At 44.2% G+C, this 26,079-nt stretch overlaps 1 pseudogene; it reads right to left on the bottom strand.

Annotated features, from left to right (window-relative positions):
- LOC136657103 (synaptosomal-associated protein 29-like) lies at positions 1–26,079 on the bottom strand (annotated as a pseudogene).

Below are 26,079 nucleotides of genomic sequence, written 5' to 3'. Positions count from 1 at the left end.
TCAGATTCTTTTGTTTGTGCTTTTAATACTGATCAATAGACTGTTGATTTTGGGGGCTAGCGATCTCAGGATTTCAACTTGCTCATCAATTTCAGATGGCAAGCCAAGAGTGAGGTTCTGCAGATGAACCATCCCAAGGGACATTTCATCTAAATTGATGTTAACATGCTGGTGGTAAGTTCGGTGATTCTTGGGGCTACTATGCAGCTGGGCACAAGCATCTGAGCAGGTTCTGCTGGAAGTATATGCTGAGTTACCCAGTTTCCTCAAGTCTGGATGACTCTCTCTTGGTACTTTCTTTACTGACAGAGGTACTGTCAGGTACAGGTACTGTCTTTACTGACAGAGATGGCTTAATCTGTTGTTTGCTCCGTAGGTGGAGGACCAGTTGTGCTCCTTTTTGATCTCTAGCACTTTGGCTCTGAAATAATTGACAAAGTCACCAAACTCTTTTAACATCATTAATGTGACTCTGATTAGTTTTCAGATATCAGTCCATCTTATATACACCAGTCATTCAGTGTGTTTCAGGACCTCACCCTGCCCCGCAAGCTCTTCTGACACAGCGGCTCCAACATGTTCACATTCATGACATCTTAATAAAAAATTTCAAGCTGAAAGTTGTGTTTGTCATCCTGACTCTGCTTGGCAGAAAAGCATTTACCTGCATCTGACAAGCAGGAAATCAGTCTGTTATGGTTGGATCTTGTAGAGAAAACACTGTCCCAATTTCTTTCAGTTTGCATGTGTTCTTGGTTAGAAGTGGGACAGATGCAACTGATGTGTTTTTACTGATTATTCATGGCAGCCAGAGAATGTCCCTTAGAGATGCAACCCTGCCCCCCCAAAGTACTACTGCTACATGCAAAATGAAACATACTGCCAAATTCAGAAATAATAATTACTTCTAGCCTAAGAAAGATATAAGAAGGGCAGAAGTAATGAATACACGTCCTTCTAGCTGATACTCCAGGATACTTTGCAGACTAAATACATATGTCGAAAGTACTACAGAAACCATCATCCTTTTGTTCAACTCCAGAATACAGTAGAACAGTGGTTCCCAAACTGTGGATTGAGACCCACTGGTTAGTTGCAACCTGATTTTTGGTTGGTTGCCAATTGGTGATGGAAAGGTCAGATAACTAATTGCCTGGGGCTATTCAACTAATAACCCTCGGGCTATTCAAAACCCAGATACTGCTAATTACCCTGTAAAGAGGTGAGCTCCTGCAGTTTGCAAGCATGTGTAAATATAGGTTGTGCCTTGTTATTCACTGGGGTTCAGTTCTGGATTCCTCAGTGGATTAAAAAATCAGTGAATACCAAATCAATGGAAAAATAGCTTTAAAGACCCACTTCCAGGTTTCTTGCTCTTCCATTGTTGCCCCAGAATACATTGGTATAGATGCTATACAGCATTCAGCCACGAGATGAATACTGGAATGAAATTATAATTATTTAATAGCGTGAAGGTAGGAAATGAGATTTTGGTGCTTTTTTCATTGTTTCAAGGCATTTAAAGGTGGACTCCAGTATCTGTGGTGAGTCAAATCAGTAGATGCCAAATCAGTGGCTGTCGAGATCCCACCTCTATAGGGAAATAAATGTTTCTTTTTCTGGTTATTATTACTTATAAATAAATAAATAAATAAATAAACAAACAAATAAATAAATAAATATTCTTCTTTAAAGGCTGGTAAACCTGGGTGGCTTCCGATAGAGTATCATTGTAAAAAGTGGGTCCTGGTGCTAAAATGTTTGTGAATCATTGTAGTAGAATATACAAGAAAACAGAAAGCAATGCAAAAAAAAAAAAAAAGACTTGAAAACTGTTTGCAGGAAAAGCCTCAGTCAGGGTCCTGTGTACTCATGGATTAATACCCATTTTACAGCTATCATGGACTAGCATTGCACATATTCTGTTTAATCTAAGGAGGAGGTAGGGAGCAGATTAGAAGATGTCATTCTTTCAGTGGGTTATTACAGTGAATCTAGGCAACATTTTTGCCAAACCGTGGTCTCCTGTCACCTGTTTAATCTTCTTAATGCCTAGTTTGTGGGGATTTTTCTGATTTTAAATGCAACTGCAGTACCTGTTTGTCCTGTGTGAACTGGGCAAATGCTACTGAGTGGTTGGTGAGACAACCAGTGACGAGAATGGTGATGTTCTACCTTTCTGCACTGCTGACTTCATTTTTGGCACTGCTTCTGCTGGTCCTTTAGTTATTCTGCTGGTCCTTTAGTTATCCTTCTTTACAGCCAGAGCAACTTCTTTTTCATTCCATTTTTTTCACTAAAACTCATTAAGTGCTAATAAAAAGGAAATTAAAAACTATGAACAACAATGGCTACAAAGAAGAAGTAATTAAGGACCCAATCCAAAGGGTGTGTTATGCCAGTGGAACACAGTGTTAGAAGCAGCAAGTGGCTGGGTCCACATGGCAACAGATGCAAGATGCCCGCCACCTCAGGTGAGGCTCTGCAGAGGCTGGGGGGGAGGCAGGGAGAGGGTGGAAAGGGGTGCTGGTGGCAGCAGGAAGGAGGGTGGATTGAACTAGGGAAGGGGGTGGGTTTGGCAGCAGTGGCACCCACCAAATCCTGGCCTTCCTGGGTCTGATCCACCTTCACAGGTCTACATGGACTTGCACTGGCAATATTGTTGGTGAAGGTCTGAATTGAGACATCAAGCCTGCTGAGGCTTAGCCCGGGACAAGGGAACAAATGTTCCCTTACCCCAAGGAGGCCTCCTGAGGCCAAAACTGCCTGCAGGATTCAGCAGGTGCCACACTGATACTGCTGCATCACCATGCAGGAAGTTGCAGTGGATTGGGCTGTGAAGGGCCAATTCCCAACATGGAAGAGGAAGTGTCTAGTAAAACGAACATACGAAGTTGTCTTATACCAAGTCAGACCACTGGTCCATCTACCTCTGTATGGTTTGCACTGGCAGTGGCTCTTGAAGATTGAGTGATGTCAGGGATTGAATCTGGAACCTTCTGCATGCAAATCGGGTGTTTTACCACTGAGCTAGGGCCCATTCCTGAAGAGAAAATGCTTGTTCAGCAATGCTAATGCCACTGACTGGAAGGGAACAGGAAATGATAAATCTGCCCTTCAGTAACAATTACCCCAGGAATAAATCTCCTGGGAAGTTTGAGAACCACTGGTGTACAGGATTGCAGGAAATGGTGTATAGGATTGCAGCCTCAGTCATATTAAAGGGCCCTAGTGTGGAAAAGAAAAGATCTAAGAACCAAAATCATTATCTTGCCTAGTAGAGTTTACTAGAATATATTTTCTTGATTTTCATAAAGAGCCATCCTTTTAATAACTGCACATGTTGCTCATTTTAAACATGCTAGCTGTAAATCTTTCTGTGGTGAACCCTGTACAGTTTTGGTTAAATGATTTACAATTAAACATTGTGATTTAATGGCAATTAAAACAACTTGTGGAACATCTTTGAACAAAGGCAATGCAAAAAGTTAATGAGACGATCAATTTAAAATGCCTGGGTCATTACAAAAAAGTCCAGAGGCACAGGTGGGATAAAGAAGAAAGTCAACAGAAGATGCTCCTTGAATGAGGCCTCCACAGTGAGGTGTCTTCTAGGGCAACCACTATGCAACAAATTGACACCAGTGAAAAACTTATGAAGGACATTAATCAAGATAAAAGTGAAAAGAAAATGAGATGCTTCAGGCCACAAGGGTTTTTGGAATAGCATCGCAGCAATAAAAGATGATAGCAAGTCTGGAGGAGGGAAATAAAATGGGATCTACAGGAGGAAATAAATTGAAGTATCCAAGAACATCCCATTTGACCATGGGGCAGCTTTCTGACCTTAAAGGAGGTCAGTGAACCATATGCAAAAAGATGGCATTTAAAAAAAAATAGTTGACTTTTTATATGGATATTCAGCGCCAGTGAATAATCAGGCTGATATATTCAAAAAAGTGAAACCTAAGTCAGCTGCTCCTGGGAGCAAGAAGGCAAACTTAGTGTGGATTTGCCAACGTAAGAAGGAATTTGAAGTGCATAGAACAGACTACTATACTGTCATATTAAAAAAGAAGAAAATAACCTGCTGTCTAAAAAGCAATTTAATGTATAAAATGATACAGTACTTCTACTTCCTTTAATAAATAATAAGGGCTTACTTTCAATGCTAGGGTCAGGGCTAGTTTTGATGGATAGCGGATTCCATCACCACACTAATGCTTCTTCAAGACTGCTGTGAACAAGTGCTATGAACTACTATGAATGATGAACTAGTAGTATACCACTTCCCCTGCCCAGCAGTTTGACTTTGTTCTGGAGGCCCTCGCTTTGAACTTCTGAAGGAGGTCTCCTTCTTGCCCTAGTAGTTATTACAGCAGCCTGCAGAGTCTTCAAACCGGCTTCTCTCTCTGTGGACCCTTAAGTTATGCATTCTTCACAAGGATGCAGATCTTAACCTTCCTTTATTTCCAAGGTCAACTCTTGTTTCCAGCACAAGCAGAAACGTTCTCCATTCTTTCTGCTCCAGTCCATGTTGTTCTAAGGAGTGGCACTATCTTGATGTGTAGAGAGTGCTAAGGAGCTAACTCCATTGGATCTGGCCCTCCAGGCAATCTCCAATCCTCTTCATTACTTATGAAGCTGGTGTAGAAATAGGACTGCCACAGCCTTTCTAGGTGGATTAAAGCATGCACTACTGAAGCCTATTAAGGCATGTGGGGGGAAAAAACACCTAGCTGGGGTCACTCCCATAGGGGAGCTGCTACCTCCTATGCAAACAAATCCAGAGTGGTATCAAAGAAGTGTGCAAATCAACAATTTGGTCTCCACTTTATCAAATCAACATCTTTGCATCAGCCAAGGCAACCTTTGGATAAACGGTACTTCAACTTGTACTGCAGTTTGACTTAAGAATTTCTTTCTCTTCCTGAAACTTGTGCATGTTTGCTATGTAATGCCCGATTATCTGGACCACTGGAGGCACCAAGTAGGGAGGACAGAGAAAATGCTTTCCTGTGAATTCACCTGTCTTATCCTGGTTCAGCTCATGCCTTAGTGAGGTGTATTCCTGGCTTCACATCAGTTAGTGGAGTGGTTCCCAAGTCTTTTAGTACAGTACTGGGACCCACTTTTAAAAATGACACTCCATTGAGGCATTTACCAGACTTTAAAAAAAGGATCTAGAAGAAATATTTCTTGGGCAGGAGGTCTGGTCTAGAGGGTAGAGCCTTCCTTAGCCCGAAGACAACATCAGAAGGTCGCCAGTTCGAGGACACCGGCAGCTCCCTGAACTGGCTGAGAGTGGCGAGACCTTGAGGCAGCTGACAAGCTGAGCTGAGTGATTCCACCTGCTCTTGGTGTGAGCAAGAAGCGTCTTGGCTGTCCTCTATGTGAGATGGAGCTGCTTGTCAGCCTGTGTGGGAGAACTGAAGGCCAGCAGTGAGACCAAACCAGGAAGATCCATTCTGAAATGTTGTTAGTTCTTGAAAGAGAGAACCTCTATGATTGTAAAAATCCCCTTGAGGGATTTAGAAATGCCTGCCCACCTTGAATAAAGTCAGAGGAGTAATCCGATGACCAGAAAGGCGGTATATAAATACCTAGTTATTATTATTATTATTATTATTATTATTATTATTATTATATTTACAATAATATTTGTATTTCTTTACAAAAAAACCTCATCCATTTCTCATAATGAAGCAGCCCTAATGAATTTAATGAATGCTGTCCTTCCTTTCCCATTTCTCCTCCCCCAAATAAAAAAAACATAAAATCTTCAGGTTTTTTAAAAAAAATTCAACTCAACAACCTTTAATGGCATAAAAAAATAATTCTTTATTAGGGGGACATCAGCTAAAAAACATTTTATTTTCCTATATTTGCACGCAAACAGCAGGAGCTCAGCTCCTTGCAAACTGTAGGAGCTGGGCTCTTTGCAGGGCAATTAGCAGCTATCTTGCAAACTGCAGGAGCTGCATGCTTTGCAAGGCAATTAGCAGCTATCTGATGTTTGAATATCCTCAGGGCTTGAGGCAGTTAGTTACATGATCTTTCCATCACCCATCTTTTCATTGGAGGCCCTGCTCAGTGCTAAGCATTCCACCAAAAATTGGATCCAAAGAAATGAATAAGGGATTTTCAGGTTGGTAGAGATGAAGCAAGAATGTTCTGGTTGGTGACAATGTGCTTGCCTATGAAAATAACTGCTTTCCTTATGGTGTGCTTGTTCACCCAGCATACAGACACCACACAAAACAAGTCTTATTGTACAGCTAACTTCTAGTTACAGTTTTTCTCTATATGTACAGATCAGAAATACAACCTATTATGTGTGTTGCAAGTGAGTGGAAAAGTGTGTTGCACTAACCTACTTCAGGATAATACTTTTCCTCCTGACAGTTATTTGTCTTCAGTAGCTGCATCATAGACTTGAGGTACTGTTCAACCTCTGTGCCTCGCACTAGTTGAATTTTAATATGTCACGCAGCTCTTTGTAGGCACAATGTCTCTTATGGGAAAAAAAATGGAAACTACTTTCTGATGGAAAAAAAATGGCAGGGAAAATAACTACTATTATTTTTGAATTCCAAAACATCAAGTTTATATGCACTGAATGTGGAACTCCTTTCAGATAAACTCTACCCCCCCATAACCAAGTATGAATATATATATATTTTTATCACTCTTGCTTCTTAAATTATTGATGTCCTGACAGAAAGCAGGCTCTGAGCTCAAGCTCAAACACATGAAAATCTGTATCCGTGATAAAGTGGCTCAAAATGAGTATTGGCCCACTTGGTTCACTGAAATTATCTCCCAAAGTGAAACCAATATAATTCTTGGCTTTGATGAAGCCAACAAAGGGTGCAGAATATTTACACTGTCATACTTCACCACAAATACATTAAACACATACTCACAAAAGAAATATTATGTACAACAGAAAGAAAGCAAAGATAAACTTGAGGTATTTAACATTTTATGAATAATTTTTGCAGACCATTGTTTGCTTTGACTTTCAAAGGATTAGAAATAGAAAACATACTATGAACTGCATTTGAATGTAAATCCTTTGTCTAAAGAACACATGAAAGGTAGTTGATTACAGTCCTCCTTTGGTTTTCTGCTATCTAGGATAATCTTTTTATATTAAAAGAACACATTCTTGGCCTAAAAGTTGATAACATGCAGATTATCTCCGGGTAAAGACTATCTGTTCCTATTTAAATCTGGAACAGATAATTCAGTCTTCTAACTTCAACAAAAACTTTACTTTTACTTTAGAAGTGCCCAGTCCGAAAAGGAAAACAAAACAGGGCCCAGAAAAAGGCAGAGGCATATCAGAACCTGCAGAATTGCTGAAGCTAAGTGGGTGTGAGTCCAATCCTGAGCTTGATGTGCCGGCTTACCACCGGCGCGCACTGTTGCAAACATGCCGTAAAGTACTTTTGTGAGTCCTAACGTAGGCGAGTGCCCATGCTAGCCCAGTGCTGCCTGGCTAGACCAGTGGAGCAACGCTTCACCAGATCCTGGGCCTTCGCATCAGGCTCAGCGCCTGACACAAAGGCTCTTACCTTTGTGTAGGTGAATCTACACCTGTAGAGGTGAATCTAGTAGCCCCATTGTGGGGCTACTCCCTTTACCCATTGCGGAACTTTGCCCCGGGGCGCAAGGCTGGGGAGGTCCACCACTGTTGACTGCTACAGCTGGTAATAATAATCAGTAACATTTGCTACTTAATTTTGCCACCACGCTTGTGAATAACTGCTTTCATTTCAGGAAGGCAGACAGATCTAGCCAGTCTTGTTCTTTGTACCATGTTCTTGGATGATTAAGCTTTCCTTTGTTTCCCCCTCATTCTCTCCTAACCTCTGGTAACTGTCTAAATACACTTAATTTAATACTCAATGATGGGGACTAGTGTTGGCCTAGTCAGTGCCCTTGTCCAGATGATTAACATCATACTTAATTTCTCTTAATTTCTCAAGACATTGCTGGGAAATCACCTTGGAAACAGCCAAGCTGTGGAAAACACTTGTATGAATGTTTATGCTGCATATTTTATTGTTAATTTAGGGGCAAATGGCAGGAAGAAAAGAAAAAAAGCTCTTCCCCAAATGAAATGAAGCCATGATCCCATGCACATTTACTCAACATAAATTCCGCTCAACTAAGGGCCCAATCCTATCCAATTTTCCAGCATGGGTGTAGCCGCAATGCAGCCCCGAGGTAAGGGAACAAATGTTCCCATACCTTGAGGAGGCCTCTGTGACTTCCTCTCCACCACAGGATGCAGTGCACACCCCATTGGCACGGCTATACCAGCACTGGAAAACTGGATAGGATTGGGCCCTAAGGGCGCAATCCTAACCCCTTATGTCAGTGTTTTCCAGCACTGGCCTAGCAGTGACAATGGGACATGTGCTGCATCCTGCAGTTGGGTGTCACTCATGGAGGCCTCCTCAAAGTAAGGGAATGTTTGCTCCGTTATCTCAGAGCTGCATTGCCCTTATGTCAGTGCTGGAAAGCACTGACATAAGGGGTTAGGATTGCACCCTAAGTGAAATTATCATCTGTAAACATGCACAGGATCAGGGTGCAAATATGGGCACGAGCCTTTGTCCTGTGTTCTTCATCTCCTCGTCTCTTTCTATCAGTGACATGCAGTGAGGTTGAGGCCTGGGGAGGCACAGACACATGAAACTCTCCCTCCCCCCTCAGCTCAGTCTCAGTGGATCTTATCTTCCTTGATACACAAACATACACACTCTACCCCTTCTCCAGAAATAAATTTTAAAAACTCACTTCTTCTTTTCCCACTCAGAGCTAGGGGGAGCTCAGACACACCCCCTGAGACAACTGGATAGCTGATTCCCCTGGTGCTTTAGAAGCTGTTGCCTTTGCATGGGCTCCCTGCTTTTTCATGACTTTCTTAGAGCAGAACAGAGGCAACTCTGCCTGCTGATGCAGGCACTCTGTCTTTTTTCCATTGGAAGCCAGCTGCTCTGTCTGTTTTTGATTGGAAGCCAGCCATAATTGCAGCCTAACCATGATTGGATAGACAAGCCCTATCACAGTGGTGGGGATAAATGGCCCTGCTCTGCATAGCACATTTATTTATCACATATACAGGTTGAGTCTCATTATTCACGAGGGCTAATAACTCAGGACCAAATCCTATCCAATTTTCCAGTGCTGGTGCCAATTTTCCAGTACTGGTGCCAATGGGTCATGTGCTGCATCCTGTGGTGGGGAGGCAATCACAGAGGCCTCCTCAAGGTAAGGCTGCAGTTTTCAAACTCGCAGGGAGTTTGAATCCCGCAGTAAGTCTTCATGGGGGTGAGTGGAGGCAGCAGCACGATCCCCAGGATTGCGCTGCTCAGGGGTGCTGCAGGGGCTTGGTGCACTTGCCCAAGCCCCCCGCAGTACCCCCAGGGGTGCGGGGAGCCCTGCATGACCTTCGGCAGGGCTCCCCGGGTCAGGGAAGGTGACAGCGGAGCGATTGCACCCCGCTGGGGCGCGATCGCTTCCCTTTTGACCGGGCTGCAGGGACTGGGGTGCACCCTCTAGTTCCTGCAGCAGCTGTCCCTGGCTGCCGGGAGCCGGGCGCGAGTGCCTGCAGGGCTCTTCGGGTCAGGGAAAGTGAGAGTGGGGCAATCGCGCTCTACTTCCGGTTTAGCGGAATGGGGCGCGATCACTCCACTGTCACCTTCCCTGACCCGGGGAGCCCTGCCGAAGGTCAGGCAGGGCTCCCCGCACACCCGAGGGGCTGCAGGGGGCTTGGGCAAGTGCACCAAGCCCCTGCAGCCCCACTGAGCAGCGAAATCCTGGGGATCTTGCTGTTGCCTCCTCCCTGCCTCCTGGCTGCCCCCACCCCTTAAGGGGAAAGGGACCAGGACCCTCAGGCTGGGCCCTTGCGATGCCCCAGTTTGAATACCACTGAGGTAAGGGAACATTTGTTTCCTTACCTTGGGACTGCACTGTGGGTACACAGGTGCTGGAAAGGTGGACAGGATTGGGCCCTCAGGTGGATGGCAAAAAATGCACTAAAGCAAATCAATTTAAATAACAAAGTCCCTTTGATGCGGTGATTTAAAAACAGCCTTGCTGACCTTTGTGATGTTAAGACCGAGCAATTAAGCAGACAATCCTTCAATCAGTCTCTCTCCAGGCACTTAGAAAGGCCATCTGAGTGAGCCCCTCCCTTCACCCAGAGCAAAGAGTATCTTTCTTTGCTCAGGGGGAAGGGAGGGGTTTATTTGAGTGAGTGCCTGTAGAGACAGAATGATTTATGGATTGTCAGCTGGCTGCCCTCTCTCACATTAAGCAGGCTATTGCTAAAGGACTGTTTTCCTTTAATTTAAAGAGCCCTTCTCACTGTCTTAAGATAGAAAAATCTGTGGATAATGGTTATACCTGTAATCACTTGCATGACTAGCTCTCTACAAAAGTAAAAAGCAGTTTTTTAAACTGTGATTTTAAAGGGGCGCATTTTTTCCCTTCTCCAGGGATTAGCACATTCCTTCTCATTTGCAGGGGCCATTTGTGTTGAGTCAAATCCGTGTATAACAAGGTTGGACCTGTACATCAAAGACTGTGGACACAGGCACCCTGCCTGTTTTCAGTGGTATCACTAGGGTTTGTGTCACCCAGTAAGGGAGGCCAGCACATCACCCCTATGATGGACCTCCTCCTATGCAGTGGGCAGGGCAACACCCCAGGCCATGGGGGTAGTGATATTCCATTGCTCCACCCCCCCACCGGGTTTTGGCTATAACTTTTGATAGAATAGAGATATTTCAATACAGTTTGTTTCATTGCATTGTGCATGAAATTATGTATCAATTGATTTATAATATGATGATATTACTCAAATACCAAGATTTTTAAATTTGGCAAGTAGCTGTGTCACACACACCAGGCGCATCACCCAGTGCTGTCTGTACCCCCTACCAATGTCACTGCTCATTTTTAATTGGAAGTCAGCCATGACTGCAGCAAATTGGCTGCTAGCTACTTCCCTGTGTATTATGAAGTGTGTGTATTACTTAACTCACTGGCTGTGCTGGAAAAGAATGGAGCAGTGCAGAAAGGCAAGGTACTTTTTCTTCTTATTTGTTGGGTCTGGTGATGCTTTGTGTCCATTGAGTGCACATCCCTGCTTTCTGTTTTTGTTTGGTATCCTGGCCTTTCCCCTACTGTCAAAAATATAGTTTGTAAGCTGTTTGTGGAAGTGACATGCCTTTGGTTGCACAACTCGTAGACAAGCCCTACCACAGTGGTGGGGATAAACAGCCCTGCTCTGCATAACACATTTGTCACATATACATCCCTTTTTCTGAGGAACTTGGAGAGTTGTGTACATAGGTTTTATCCTCAGAGATTTGAGAGAAAGGTTAGGCTAACGCAAACCCAAACACACTCAGCCTAAGCTCACCAGCTGACTAAGGATCCAAATGAAGATTTCTCCAGCATAACAAATGTTACTTTTAGCACATAGGAGAGGCAATGTCTGAACAGGGCTTCTGCCATTAACTCAATCGGTCAAACCAGGATGAGGCATTTTCTGACAAAATACAGGAAAAGTAATACAGACCTACCTTAAAGGGTTGTTGTGAGGATAAGATAATGTATATGAAGACTCTAAAGTGCAACAGAGATGCAAAATAATAGCAACAATAATTATTGTTACAGTAGCATAACTATTGCAGTGAAATCTGCAATCATTTGCTACAGCAGAAATCCATCCATATTCTTGTATAATATGTGCCATATTCTTGTATTGGTAAAAGTTCTTTTTACAAAAGGTTTAACCAGTGCTTTTTTGTAAAAAAAAAAAAAAAAGTGCAGGAACTCACAACTTGTTAATCTTTTATTTATTTATTTGTTTGTTTATTTATTTATTTATTTCAAAGCTGAACTTTGAGGGGTTTTGCAGCCTCAGCTGGCCCCCCTTTTGGCAACTGGCAACCAACCTTTATATTTTGCAGCCATGGAGCACCTCCCCTCCTAAAAAAAATAAAATTTCTTCCTTGTAGGGCAGGGGTGCTCACACTTTTTTGGCTCGAGAGTTACTTTGAAACCCAGCAAGGCCCGGAGATCTACCAGGGGGGAAGGAAGCGTCTGACAGACACCCCCTTTAATGTATGGAGCCCCTGCTGGAGTCTAGTCAGTTTCCTCAGTTTTGTTGCTGCATGCCTGAAGAGCAGCTAAAGTGTCAGTTTCAGTGTCAGTTTAGTGTCAGCTAAATATGTCAGTTTCGTCTAGTCACTAGACAAAACTGACATATTAACAGTTTGGAGAGACAGGGCTCCGCGATCTACTCATTTTGCCTCCGATCTACCGGTAGATCGCAATCCACCTATTGAGCACCCCTTGTTGTAGGGATTTGAACCCCTAGCCTCTGGCTCCACAGACCAGCACTTTAACAATTGAGCCATAGGAACTCTTAGACTCAAAGTGTTTGGAACTAATACTTGAGGCGCTGATGGCCACTAGCTGGGCTCAAGACCTTATATATTAGTTCTGAGCACTTTGACTACAGGCTTTCCTATAGCCCAATGGAGAGAGTGCTGGGCTGTAGAGCACGAGGTCAGAGGTTCGAATCCCTCCCTAGCCTGCAGTTTAAAAAAAACGTGGAGCACAAGGTGGGGGGGTGCCGGAACGCAAAAAAAGTGCCAAAAAAGGTGCCAGAATGCAAAAAAAAAGGTGCTGGAACGCAAAAAGCCCTGGGTTTAACAATCAGTACCAATCAGTGCATGCACTAGAGTGGAAAGCACTCAACTGGCTCTTAAAGCAGCTCTTTAAAGTGCCAGATGCTATAGGTATGTCAGCTCCCTTCCTGCTTTCCAGGTCATCACTTTTCCACGCCTCCATCTTCCTCCCTAATGTGGCAGTGAAGAATGGGAAAAAGGAGGGTTATACTCTGTAGCTACTTTCTTCTCTGTTATGTGGGGTGCCAACTGTTTGGGACTACAGCTCTGCTAACAGGAAAAGGTTGGGTTTTGTTACATCTGAGAAGGATCTAAATGTCTGTCATCAAATAGATTATACAACTGCAAAAACGTCTCATAAAGAGAACAAATGGCATGAAACCAAACAATAGCCAGTGAAGCTGTAGACAGCATCTTCATCTTGAGTGAGGTTTTTATTGGTACCTTCAGGAAAAGGAAAAATTGCCCCATGAAAAGAGATACACTTATCTTTGGGGACCTGTTTCTTGAGCTTTTCACAGTAATGCTCAGTGATAAGCAAAGGCCAAAATAACTTTCCTTAGGATTCATGGAGAAGAAACCACCATTTCAGAAGTAGAAATCTTTACAGATTATTTACTTATTAAAGAGCTGGGTCTACATTCAATTGCACTGGGATGAATTTGGTATGAATAACAAGCTATTGTAACACAGTACCACTATGAGTTGGCATTCTTCAGTCTCGGAAGACTATGGTTTCACGCTCTGAATGGTGGTTCTGGAACAGAGTGTCCTCTCCAGTGCGCGAAGCCTGGGTAAAGTAGGTATGGAGGATAGACTGTTTCCCATGCAGCAAATCCCCCCTCTCCACGTCACTGAAATGGTCCAATGGAAAGGCAGAGACCAATACGGTTGGTTCCAGCGGCGTCGCAGGAGTTGCCAGAACGTGACTGTGTTCAGCCATGAACTGCCTCAGGGACTCCGGCTCCGGATTTTGCCTCAAGGTTGACTCCTGAAGCCTTTTCCATAACTGGATGTAGCTACAAGGCAGTGGAGGTTTGGGATCAGAGTTTTCCTTCTCTCAGATGAGCTGCCTTCCCAGGCTGACGAGCCCCATCTACCCGGTGGCTGTTTAGTTGCCTCTTACGACAAGTACAGCCAAACTGAGGGCCTATTCTTATCCCCAACCCCCAGGGGAAATAGTACCACTATGGTGTTCAGAAAAAGCATATCTGTGAATCTATAGCTTGGTTCATATGGGCTTAGACTTCTCCACATGAAATGGTCCTACTAGGGGCAGTGTCAAAGGTTGGTCGGTCTGGCTAAGGACTCACACGGACCAGAAGACCAAACTGGTTAGGCTGACCTCTGAGCCCTCAGTACAGTAGTAGCTTCCAATTAACCATTGTGAGATAGGTGGAAGGCACTGGTACGTGGGGGTCCAGTGCAGAACTCTGCCCCAAGTCCTCAGCAATGGCACTGGATTCCCTGTCCACAGATGCAAGGAGAAAGTAACATGTGAGCCAATGTGAGCATGCAGCTTCCCAGTGGTGATTTTACACAAACATATTAGTACATTTTCCTGGAGATTATTTACATCAGGCCTGCCTCAGAAACCAACAGTGACCAGAACAGCTGGAAGTTTGTAAGAACTGCTGCCATCTCATTCCCCTAGTCCAATGGTTTGCAACTGCTGTGTTGCAGCACACCAGCGTGCTGAGAGGCAGGCTCAGGCTGAGAAGAGACAGGCAGCAGCCCTGCGCACCGGAGAAGCAGCTGCTTTGACCCTCACGCGGCAGCTGAAGAAAAAGGAGCAGCCATAGCTGCTTTGCATCTCCTGCTGCTGAGCAAGAGGAAGGCTGCAACCCGATCCTCATTTACCTGGGAGTAAGCCCCATTGACTATTATGGCGCTTACTTCTGAGTAGACATGCCTAGGATTGGGTATTTAGTCTGTTGTTGCCTCTTCTGTGTGCTGATTGGGCAGCTAGAGAAGCCTGGAGGAGGTTTGAGTGATCCTCCCTGCCTTGCCTTTTGCCTTTCAGAGGAAGGGCATTGGGCCACAAGCCTATCCACACTTATCTAGGAGTAAGCCTCATTGACTATAGTGGGGCTTACTTCTGAGTAGACATGCCTAGGATGGGGCTTTTGGTTGCACTCTTTTTTTCTCAAATACACGAGCTTCTCTCTCCCCACCTCTCTCTCCTACAGGCACATCCTGCCTCCATCTCATAATCACATTTAGCACCTCTCTTACTGTTCCTCCCCATTCCAGCTGAATCCTGCAGTTGTTTCACTCATGCCTCTTCATTGCCCCTCACCCCACATCTCTCCACTAAGTGCTCCATCTGACCTCTCTTTGCCAACACTTTTTGGCATAACATTTCAATAACATCTGATCACCCTATTTCAAAATATTTTTCCTCCTTTCCAGAATCACATATACTTTCCTCACCAAGCTTCTTGTTAGTTTGTTTGTCATGATTTAATTGCATTAATTATATTAATTAAAAATTAATTGTAATGTAGTAAATTAAGTAAAAAACTGGTAGTGTGCCTTGACAATTTAGTGCCTTGTCAGTGTGCCTTGAGCTGAAAAAGATTGAAAATGGCTGCCCTAGCCCTTGTTAAGAAACAGCCCCACTGGATCAGGCCATAGGCCCATCTAGACCAGCTTCCTGTATCTCACAGCGGCCCACCAAATGCCCCAGGGAGCACACCAGATAACAAGAGACCTCATCCTGGTGCCCTCCCTTGCATCTGGCATTCTGACTTAGCCCATTTCTAAAATCAGGAGGTTGCACATACCCATTATGGCTTGTAACCCGTAATGGATTTTTCTTCCAGAAACTTGTCCAATCCCCTTTTAAAGGCGTCCAGGCCAGATGACGTCACCACATCCTGTGGCAAGGAGTTCCACAGACCAACCACACACTGAGTAAAGAAATATTTTCTTTTGTCTGTCCTAACTCTCCCAACACCCGATTTTAGTGGATGTCCCCTGGTTCTGATGTTATGTGAGAGTGTAAAGAGCATCTCTCTATCCACTTTATCCTTCTCATGCATAATTTTGTATGTCTCAATCATGACGCCCTCAGGTGTCTCTTACCTAGGCCGAAGAGGCCCAAATGCCGAAGCTTTTCCTCATAAGGAAGGTGTCCCAGCCCAGTAATCATCTTAGTTGCTCTCTTTTGCACTTTTTCTGTTTCCACTTTGTCCTTTTTGAGATGTGGCGACCACATCTTGCCAGTTAGAGCTGTTGCCGGTTGTTTGAAATAATACACTCCAGCTGTTATAAAGACCGGTTGTTGCCGGTTAGAGCTGATGAGTTCAGATAAAGATGAGCTGGCATCCAGGGGCTGCTCTTTTATCTGTGGCCCAATGTGGAGAAGTCATGCCCCATGCAACTGTGTCTCTTGCCAGGTTGCTTCTGGTATTCATTCATTCATCCACCTTTCAGAGCACGATACCATAGTCTTTCAAGACTGAAGGTTGCCAATACTATCATTCATTCATTCATTCATTCATTCAATATATTTATACAATACATTGCTTTTAAACACACAGTTCGCAAAGCAGTTTACAAAAGAAAGAAGTGAGTTGATTCCATGGCCCACTGAGCCTGCCACAGTTTTAAGGCATGGAAATCAATAACAAATCTATGGTGAAAACTTCTAAGTGTTAGCTCCAAGTGTTACCTCATTCACATGTATGCTTACAGAATCCTGAAATCTTCAGATGGCATTTAGTGAGGAGTTAGTGAGGAGTTAGCATTAGGTAGTTTACAAAAGAAAGAAGTGAGTTGATTCCATGGCCCACTGAGCCTGCCACAGTTTTAAGGCATGGAAATCAATAACAAATCTATGGTGAAAACTTCTAAGTGTTAGCTCCAAGTGTTACCTCATTCACATGTATGCTTACAGAATCCTGAAATCTTCAGATGGCATTTAGTGAGGAGTTAGTGAGGAGTTAGCATTAGGTAAGGGTACCCATTTGTTGTCTTGTGTGTTTAACACTTCATCCAGTAGGGTCCACTGTTAATTACTGGCTATTCAAAAGACAATTAGGGTTGATCTAGTTTCTTATGGGGTTAAAGTTGAACAAGGCACCATTCATCTCATATGGATTCATCTTCTTTGTGGGAATTTGTATTAGTGATTTTTTTTTTAAGCCAAGATTGGCTTAAAGCATGTGAGAGGTTCATATGGAGAGAAACACAAAGAAATCCAATCTACTGCTCCAGTACCATGATTGTGTACAGTCACTGTAAAGTCATTACACTTTCAAGACTGTGTATTTGTTAATCTACTGACTTTATCAGAAGCTCCAAGTGCCATTTGTATTATTTCAAATTGCTTCTTCCATCAGATGAACTTCAAAAATCATACATTTTCAGAAGGCTGTGAGTACAGCTATCAGTTTTCACACATCAGACTCTGGCCAGATTGAAGAAGCATCAAAGGCAATATAGTAAATCCCATACCTGAAATGTGTTTGCCCTACATTCCCCACATGATTATTTCTGTTGTGAACACTGTATTTGTTCTGGGTTCAGTAAAACCTAAGGTTACACCAATACCAACAAAGGAAATTGTGAAGAAAGGAGGACATTGAAACAAGGGATGGAACCCCAGCAAGCAAGATATAACAGAAGCATAATATGGATTTTGTGGGGTTTCCTGACACTTTTAATGTGTGTTTGTTGTGTGAATTGCCCATGCATTTTAAGGCAATTCTTAATTGATTCAAATGTATTCGTGTAATTGCTATAATGACATTTAATTGTGCAATTAGTGTAAAGACATGCAATCATGTAATTAGACTGTGTAATTACAATATGAAATAATATTAGACTGTTGTACAAATCCTGGTTTTTATACATAGGAAAAAAGACTTGCATGTGGTTTTAAAAGAATCTGTGTTTTGAAATGCAGAAAAGGATATAAATATATCAAAGTTTAAAAGCCCCCACCCCCCAGAAGAAAAATTTGTATATGAAATGCTAATAATGCTGTAATAGTGCTTCTTTAGGATGGCTTAATTACTATAGCATATTTACTGTCAAAATGGGGCACAATACAAAGGAGAGGTAATTTTGTTCTGATTAGCTGGAGGCAGCAGCTTGATAGGCACTGAAAGCTAATTCAGGTCTAATGGCCCAGAGGGACACTGCCACTCTGCATGCTAGGTTAGTACCTGAAAGTCGCAGTGTGCATGTGGTTGACATTACAGGTTTGGCTGTGGGCATGTCCTGTCTCAACAGCTGAATCAATTGCAAGTTATAATAGTATGTGCTGCTTTCGCTAACATAGGGTGCAATCCTACCCTGCACTGGAATAGGCAAGCCAAGAGGCTTGCACTGTATCCAGTGCAGGATAAGGGCCCAAGGTGGCTCAGCCAGAGGCAAGGGGAAACCTTTTCCCCTTACCCCTGGGTAAGGCGCCCTTGCCCCAATGGGTCTCCTCGGACTTGAGCCACCTCCTGAGGTGGCACAAGTCCAAGGAGAGTGGAGCAGCTTGACTGCCAGATTCTACCAAATCCTAGCCCCAATTGCCGGATCCGAACCCTACCTCCTGCTGCCCACCTGCCCAACCCTGGGGGTGTCCACTGCCTGCCCTCCCCTTGCCCAGGAACGCCTCCTTCCCGCCCACCCCAGAGCCTTGCGTCAGCCCAACTGGGCTGACACAAACCTTGCAGAGGAAGCCGGTGCAGAGGCTTGTGTCAGCCTCCACAGGCCGGCACACCTCTGAGCGCTGGCCCAGCTTCCTCCCAAGGAGGCGCAAACGTGCCTTATGGCACATTTGTGACCCTCCTGGGCCGGAGCAAGGGACTTGCGCTAACCTGTGGGCACCTCAGGATTGCACTGATAGTTGCATATGCTTGGAGTTCCACACCTTCCTATATTTTCCAGCACAGATGCAAGACACGTCAGCCTAATCATACTTGTTGTTACTTTATCAGAAAGGGGTCCCTCCTCCCCACCCTAGTTTTTTTAAATCTCACCTGGCCTTAGTGTGGGACTCTGCAGGGGAGGGAGGAAGGGCCTTTCAGGGCTCAGGGCCTGCATCATCCTCACTTTCAGACACCTTGGGTTCTCATAGTGGGAGGAAGCTCCTTGTTGGTCACAAGTCACCTGTCCTCTGCTTTTATGTTGTGTAAGGCAGATAGTTACAGGGGAAGGAGGGGGTAGCATAATGGCAGAGCTACTGTGTGGCAGGTGCCAGCAATCCTTGCCAGCAGTCCTTGCTCATGTCATATGGCTTCCCTCTCTGAAGGTCAACCTCTCTCTGACTTGCCCTGCTGCAGTCAAAAAGGTATTTCTTAGAACTGTATGTTTGTGAGAAAGGCATCAGGGAACTTGAATTCTTGGTAATGAGGTTCATTGGACCTCAGTATCTATCTACATATATCTCAGGATTCATTCATGGCCCCCCACAGATACTGAAACCTGCAGATAATGGAATCTGCAGGTGGGGTCCATCAGAGGACATCTGGACAAGATCAGAAGCACCTTCCAGCCATGTGCTGGGTGTGCTCTGAGCTCCCCCCCCCCCCCCCGGTGTTGGAAAGGCACTTCCAGTTTCTGTGTAGTCTCTTTGGGCCTCAGAAAGCCTCCTGGACACAACTGGAAAGTCAAGTGAGACCCTCCAATGCAGGTTTGGAACCTGCACTAAGTCAAATCCATGGGTTTCAAACCCACAGATAAAGAGAGCTCACCTGTAGTTCTCTGGCAGCTGGCATTGGGGCTAGGGAACTAATTGTTTCTATCTATCACATTGGGATGATGTTGGCTGACATCAGGCTGCTATTCCACAGTTATTGTGCTGTGTGTTGGAGTTTCCATGGATGCTGGTGGCAGTGCTGGGAGGGCTACAGCAACATGCAATTGCCTAGACTCTGGTTTCCCCCTTCCCTTTGCACTGGATAGGCTTCAGATAACCGATAGTCGCAATGTCGGCACAACTTCCCCATAGGACTGCACTATCAGTATGCTTATAGGAAATTAACATATCTGAAAGCATCCTTTAAAGACATTTGAAAGTAGCACTTGATCCAATGTATGTATTTATTTATTGCAGTATTTAAATACCACCTTGTTCATAGGTTCAAGATGGTTCATATCGGCAGGCTGGCCATAAACATTTTTTCAAATAGGGGTTTTTACAAGTATTGTGCTATGAGGAAACTCATAGGACTTTCATTTTCTCCAGATGATTCCCCTTACATAGTTCAGTCATCCTCCTGGCTGCATACTTCTCATGCCTTCTGAGCTTCTGTAGGCAGCAGCTACAAATCTCACTTGTAGGTTCTTTTTAAATAAATATTCTCAGCATCAGCACTGAGGAGGTATAAGCCCTTTCTAGAAGTTTGTGATCTCATCTGTGAACTAGGACTTCTATCTCATACATTTCATCAACCATTTTTATTTGTGTCAGAAACACTGGCTAATGAAATGTTCCTCATAATATTACAATGAAGCATTTCATTATTTGAAAAAGTAAAAAAAAAAAAAAAGGATCAGGAACAAATTAATACTGGCATCATCCTGATGAATCCAATTCAACATTTCTATGACATATGTTCATGCTTTTGATTTTAGAAACAGGTTTTTCAATAACTGGAGTGGAACTTTAATGTCCTTGGCCCTCCCATGTCTATTAAAACCAGAATAACATTTTGTATAATTTGGCCCTTTTAGCTATTTTGCAAATTTATTTTGGTTTTAGTAGACATGGGAAGGGCTAGAAAACTGAAGCCCTGTCCCCTACCATTGAGGCTCATTTTTTCAGTCACCTTTCAAAAATATCTTCACAGCCATATGGGCGAGAACAGCCATTTTCAACTACTGTGCCGTGGTACACTGGTATGCCGTGAATGGTCTGCAGGTGTGCTGTGGGAGTTTGAAGTAGGGTCATTTATTAATAGGGCCTTTGGGGGATGTGGGGCCCCCACCAACAGCATGGTGTGCCTTTTCCATTGTCAAAAAACTGATGGTGTGCCTTGGCAATTTTAGACCTTTGTCAGTGTGCCATGAGACAAAAAAGGTTGAAAACCACTGGGCTAGAACAATGGTTCCCAAACTATGGGTCAGGACCAACTGGTGGGTCATGACCTGATTTTTGGTGGTTGCCAAAGGGTGATGGAAAGACCAGATAGCTAATTGCCTCAAGCCTTGAGGCTATTCAAACATCAGAAACTGTAGTTGTTAATTATGCAGCAAAGAGCTCAGTTCCTGCAGTTTGCAAGATTGCTGTTAATTGCCCTGCAAGGAGCTGAGCTCCTGAAGTTTGCAAGCATGTGCAAATATAGGAAGATAAGTGTTTGAGGGTCTTTATTCTGGCTATTATTACTGAGAAATAAATAAAATATTTCTTGTTAGAGCTCCTTTTAAAAAAGTCTAGTAAACCTTGGTGGGTGCTGATAGAGCATTGTTTTAAAAAAAGTGGGTCCCAGTACTAAAACGTTTGGGAACGACTGGGCTGGAAATATCCATTTTTTAATTTGAAAAGAACACAGATTCTCAGGAAGTGGAATTCTATGATTACTACCATATTCTGGACACCTGCGTAACTGTAGCATTCACATAGCTGCAAAACAATGAATGCTTCCATGCATATTTCATTGATACAGAATGTTCAAGGTACAATGAATATACATTTAGTTATTTAGTTATTTGATTTTTCTCTGTAAACCGCTTTGTGAACTTTTAGTTGAAAAGTGGTATATAAATACTGTTAACAACAACAACAACATTGTGGCACAGAATTATGCTGTTGGTAATGTTAAAATTGTAGTTAGTATCTGAAATTGATCTTTCTATTTTTAACATCTGTAGCATGATTCATGGCGCTTGTACCTTGTTTCAAAACAAGATACATGAGTCATGATGTAGATTTTTTTAAAAGATAGAAAGCAGATCCATTTAAGTTACTAGGGGCCAATCTTATCCAATTTTGCAGTGCTGGTGCAGCCTTGCCAATGGGGCATGCACTGCATGCTGTGGTGGTGGGGTAGTCACAGAGGCTTCCTCAAGGTATGGAAACATTTGTTCCCTCACCTCAAGGCTATATTATGGCTGCACCAGTGCTGCAAGGTTGGATAGGATAGGGCCCTAAGAGCCCAATCCTGAGAGCTTGGAACATTTGCAGCACCTGGAGAGGAGAGGCCAGCAGCACCAGCCAGCCAGCAGTGAGTATTTTCAAGGTGTGGCAAGGTGGGGAGTGGGCAGAACAGGGTGGAGGGAGAGGAGGGCTGTGCCTGGGAGGGGGTGGAAAGGGTGGCAGACTTTGCTACTGAATAGTATCCTACCCATCGTATCCTGGCCCAAGTAGCCTGACATAAGCCTCCTTGTCTCTGCACCTGCTAAAAAGCAGACGCAGATCCAAGGAGATCCATTGGCACTGTGTCTGCATTACTTGGGGTAAGGTTGCAAATGCTCCCTTACCCTGGGGAGACTCCCAGTACTAGCCCAGCACCCACTGGATCAAGCGATTGCCATTTTGGTGCTACTGGAGCCACAGGCACCAAGAAACTTAGGATTGGGCTGCCCCTAAATTTAAGCATTATTAGCAGCATTTATAGCTGTATGCCACACAGCATGTTCTTATGGACATAAGAAATTGCTTTCCACTGAGAGAAAGCACAATCTGTTTAGCACAATATTGTCTTGCAGCAACTATGGGTTTCTTCAAATACATGCCACCAGTTTTGATGCCATATTGTAGAGAGAAAAGGGGAGAGGAGCTTTGCAATGGAGGGTATAGTATCTGGCATGCACCACTGAATTGTATCCACCCCCTCTTGCTGCCTACCCACCTCCCATTCCTCCCTCTCCCTGCACAGCTATGTCCCTATCCTCACCCTTCCCACTAACCCCTGCCCTCCCCACTGACTTACCAGGTCCAGTGGGTATGACAGGGTCAGGTGGCGGAGTTGTGGCTCTGCTGCCTCTTCTAGGAGCACATGCAAAATGGCTGCCAATGGAGCACTGCGCATGGCATCAGCAGCCATTTTATGACACTGCAAGTCATGCTCCTTGCCTGGGAGCCTAATCCTGCATAGGTTTTGGCTGTGAGATACACATTGAAGTTCTGTGGATTCCCTGTCAATTGAGCTGGGCTACCTGCTGTTAGAGGTACAGGCCAGTTTTGTCCCCATTGCTGCTTGTCCCATAGCTAATACTATTCTGTTGGAGACAGCCAACGGGTGTACTTGAGGACATCATTGGGCTGGAAGCTAAACGAGACCTCTGCCCTTGTTCCTCAGCCCCATCTTTCCATCTGCACAACTTTGCTCTGGGTTTTATGTCTCTGTCATGCTAGAACATGACTGAATATTGGGAGCTGGCTTTTTATACATATGTAGATAAATTAACCTTGACCAATGAAGAATAGGAGCCAACTAATGTTACATATTGTCACTGTCTCCATTCTTAAGAAAAAGCACGTAGGGAGATCTTTAATCTTGCAGTAGTCTGGCTCATGCTGAAGAACCTCCACTCATTGTCATTATTAATGATATCATAAGAGTATTAAAGTTCTCTCTTACAAGTCAGGTGGTAGACAGAAAATGTCAGACTGACTCAGTGCTTTAAAATTAATATCTGGGGTCCAGATGACATGGTTAGAAAATCTCATCTCTGTAGCAAGTGACCAAATATTTGTGACACAGTTCCTGTCTAGGAAAGAACTGTGATCTCTGGACTATAATGGGGATTTTGCAGACAATGGCAAGACATTAACTTATTTAAAGTGCAACTCTGTTAAAATGCTTTGGACAACAGCCAATTTCAGTCTAGGCTCCAGGATTTGACTGGCCTTTGGGCAAGTTCCAGGTGGCTCCTGGAAGTGACTAACAAGTCTGGCTAGGAACATTTGCAGAGCAGATAGATTCTACCTTCTTGCCAATGGTGAAGTAGGTTGAGTCCAGATGGATGCCAACTACTGATGGCCAATAAACGTTCAAAAATATTTCTTTATACAAAAAATTTCCCATGGAACAGACAGGGGATTCTGTGTGCCACGCATTTTGCTGCCTAACAGTCATCCTACATCTTGTGTGATGAGTGTTATAGGACCTAATGCGCAGGGGGTATACGCATGGGTTGTAACATGGGTTGGCCAGGTAAGGTGCATGTATAAAAGGGCCTAGGTGGGTAGGCTCCCAAATAATGTTCCCTGTAAGGTGTGCAGCAGCGTAGCCCCACAACTGAAAAAGGTTGCTATGTACAACAAGGGGGCAGGCGCAGTGACTCCAAGGCCAGCAACTGTTGAGCTCAGGCTTGGCCAAGCTGAATTGTGCAGGTGGTAGTGTTTGAGCTCCCACAACAGTCAGATTCTCCTGGTCTGTGATAACAATGACATCACCAAGCACTCTGGATGGCAACAGCCACTGTAGGGCTCCACACAGCAAAGAAAAAACTTAGAGGGAGCACTGCTCCTGAATCCTCAGGCAGTGGTAGCATCCAGTGTATCATCGAGGGGTAGAGGGCACAGTGGGGGTCCAAGTGCAGGTCTTTTCCTGAGGGGCCCAGCAACCTCATGCTGGCACTGCCAATACACTTGCTTTCTCCCCCTAAATAGGAGTCATGGGGGTCTGATCTGGATCAGGATGATGGCATGGAGGGAGAGGTCTAGGCACATGAGAAAAGAGAGACAGAATGTAAAGGTCTGGAATGGTAAATGTCCAATATAAAGGCACAGATCTGTATCAAATACAAAGTAAGATAGTTGTTAAGTATGTAGACTGAAGTGACCTGCTCACTGACTTCCCCAGGGATTCAGCATCAAAACTGACAGAGTGAACAGTCTGGGAAAGGCTCAGAATGTAAAAGGACAACAAATGCAAATGTTCAGGTGTATTTGCAGCCCAGTACAAAGAAGTTTATCCATGGTTGCCTAGCAAAGCACTTGCAAACTAAACCAATTGTTCTCTACTGCTGCAAGAGTAGCAAGAATACAGCACAAAAAGTGAGTCTCCCCCAGTTGCTGTATTCACACAGTATCTTACTGAAATTATGACAGCATGGAGAAAGAAGCTTCCATATGAGGAAACAAAGGCCTGTTGTTTTAAAGAAAAGTTGCTTGGTATACATATGACCAGTGCTTTTTTTGTAAATAAAAAGGTGCAGGAACTCACAATTTATTTATTTATTTATTTATTTTTAAACCATTTTTTATTGGAGAAATAAAATATTTTTTATGTGCTTCCCCCCTAAAGATGAACTTACTTCTGAGTAGACATGTATAGGATTGGGCTGCCAATCTTCACATCCCGTTCCCCCTAGCTACTTTTTCTACACATGGGGAAAAATACTGTACAGGTGCATTTGTAGCGTGTAGTATGTAGTGTGGCACTACTTCGAGGAGAGGAAGCAGTGAATGGATTCCAGAAAATGGCTTTCATGAGTTCCATGTAATAAAATTACTCTAAGCAACTGTGGGAGTAAGAACAAAAAAGGAAGTCTTACACGAGAGGGGTCCTTAGGTGCACATAGAAACAGCTACGTTTGCAAACAAGGGATTAAATATGGTTTAATTCAGGTATCAGAATACTTTGTGTCTTTGGGAAGGCACTTGGCATGCAATTGTATGTTCTGTGCTGCCCTGAGCAGCTGCTGTGCATTGCTGGAGAGGAGCTGCAAATGCTGGCTGGCGAAGGGCATGCTTGTGGGGGAAGGATGAGGAGGAGCTCTGGCAAGGCTGGACAGCACATTGTACACACGGAGAATCCCTTTTCACCTGCCCTTAGCATGTGAAAATGATGCAGATATATATCTCTGCCAGGATTAAGAGCCCAATCCTAGGTATGTCTACTCTGAAGTAACTCTCATTCTAGTCAATGGGGCTTACTGTGGATAGGATGGCAGCCTCAGGGCCCAATCCTGTGCCTGTCTACTCAGAAATCAGTCCCATTAGAGTCAATGGGGCTTCCTCCCAGGAAAGTGTGGAGAGGACTGCAGCCTCAGAGCCCCTCCTGTGCCTGTCTACTCAGAAGTCAGTCCCATTAGAGGCAGTGGGGCTTCCTCCCAGGAAAGTGTGGAGAGGACTGCAGCCACAAAGCCCTTCCTCTGCCTGTCTACTCAGGCTGCAAGGCTATGACACTTTCCTGGGAGTAAGCCTCATTGAACACAAAGAAACTTACTTCTGAGTAGACATGCTTGGGCTCTCACGCTGCAAGGCTATGCACCCTTTCCCAGGAGCAAGCCCCATTGAGCACAATGAGACATACTTCTGAGTAGACACACCTAGGCTCGTGCTGCAGATTGGCATGGGGGCTGCACCAGCCAGCTTCCTTCCCCTCCTCTTCCGCCAAGCCAATACCTGGGCATTCCGTGGGTGCCGCAGCCCGTCTCCCTGGCTGTCCATCCTCCTCCTCGGCAT

Source organism: Tiliqua scincoides, chromosome 7 (genome assembly GCF_035046505.1).
Source record: "Tiliqua scincoides isolate rTilSci1 chromosome 7, rTilSci1.hap2, whole genome shotgun sequence".
NCBI lineage: Eukaryota > Metazoa > Chordata > Lepidosauria > Squamata > Scincidae > Tiliqua > Tiliqua scincoides.
Note: the sequence above shows the minus strand (reverse complement) of the source record. Positions and strands in the feature narration are given on the sequence as shown.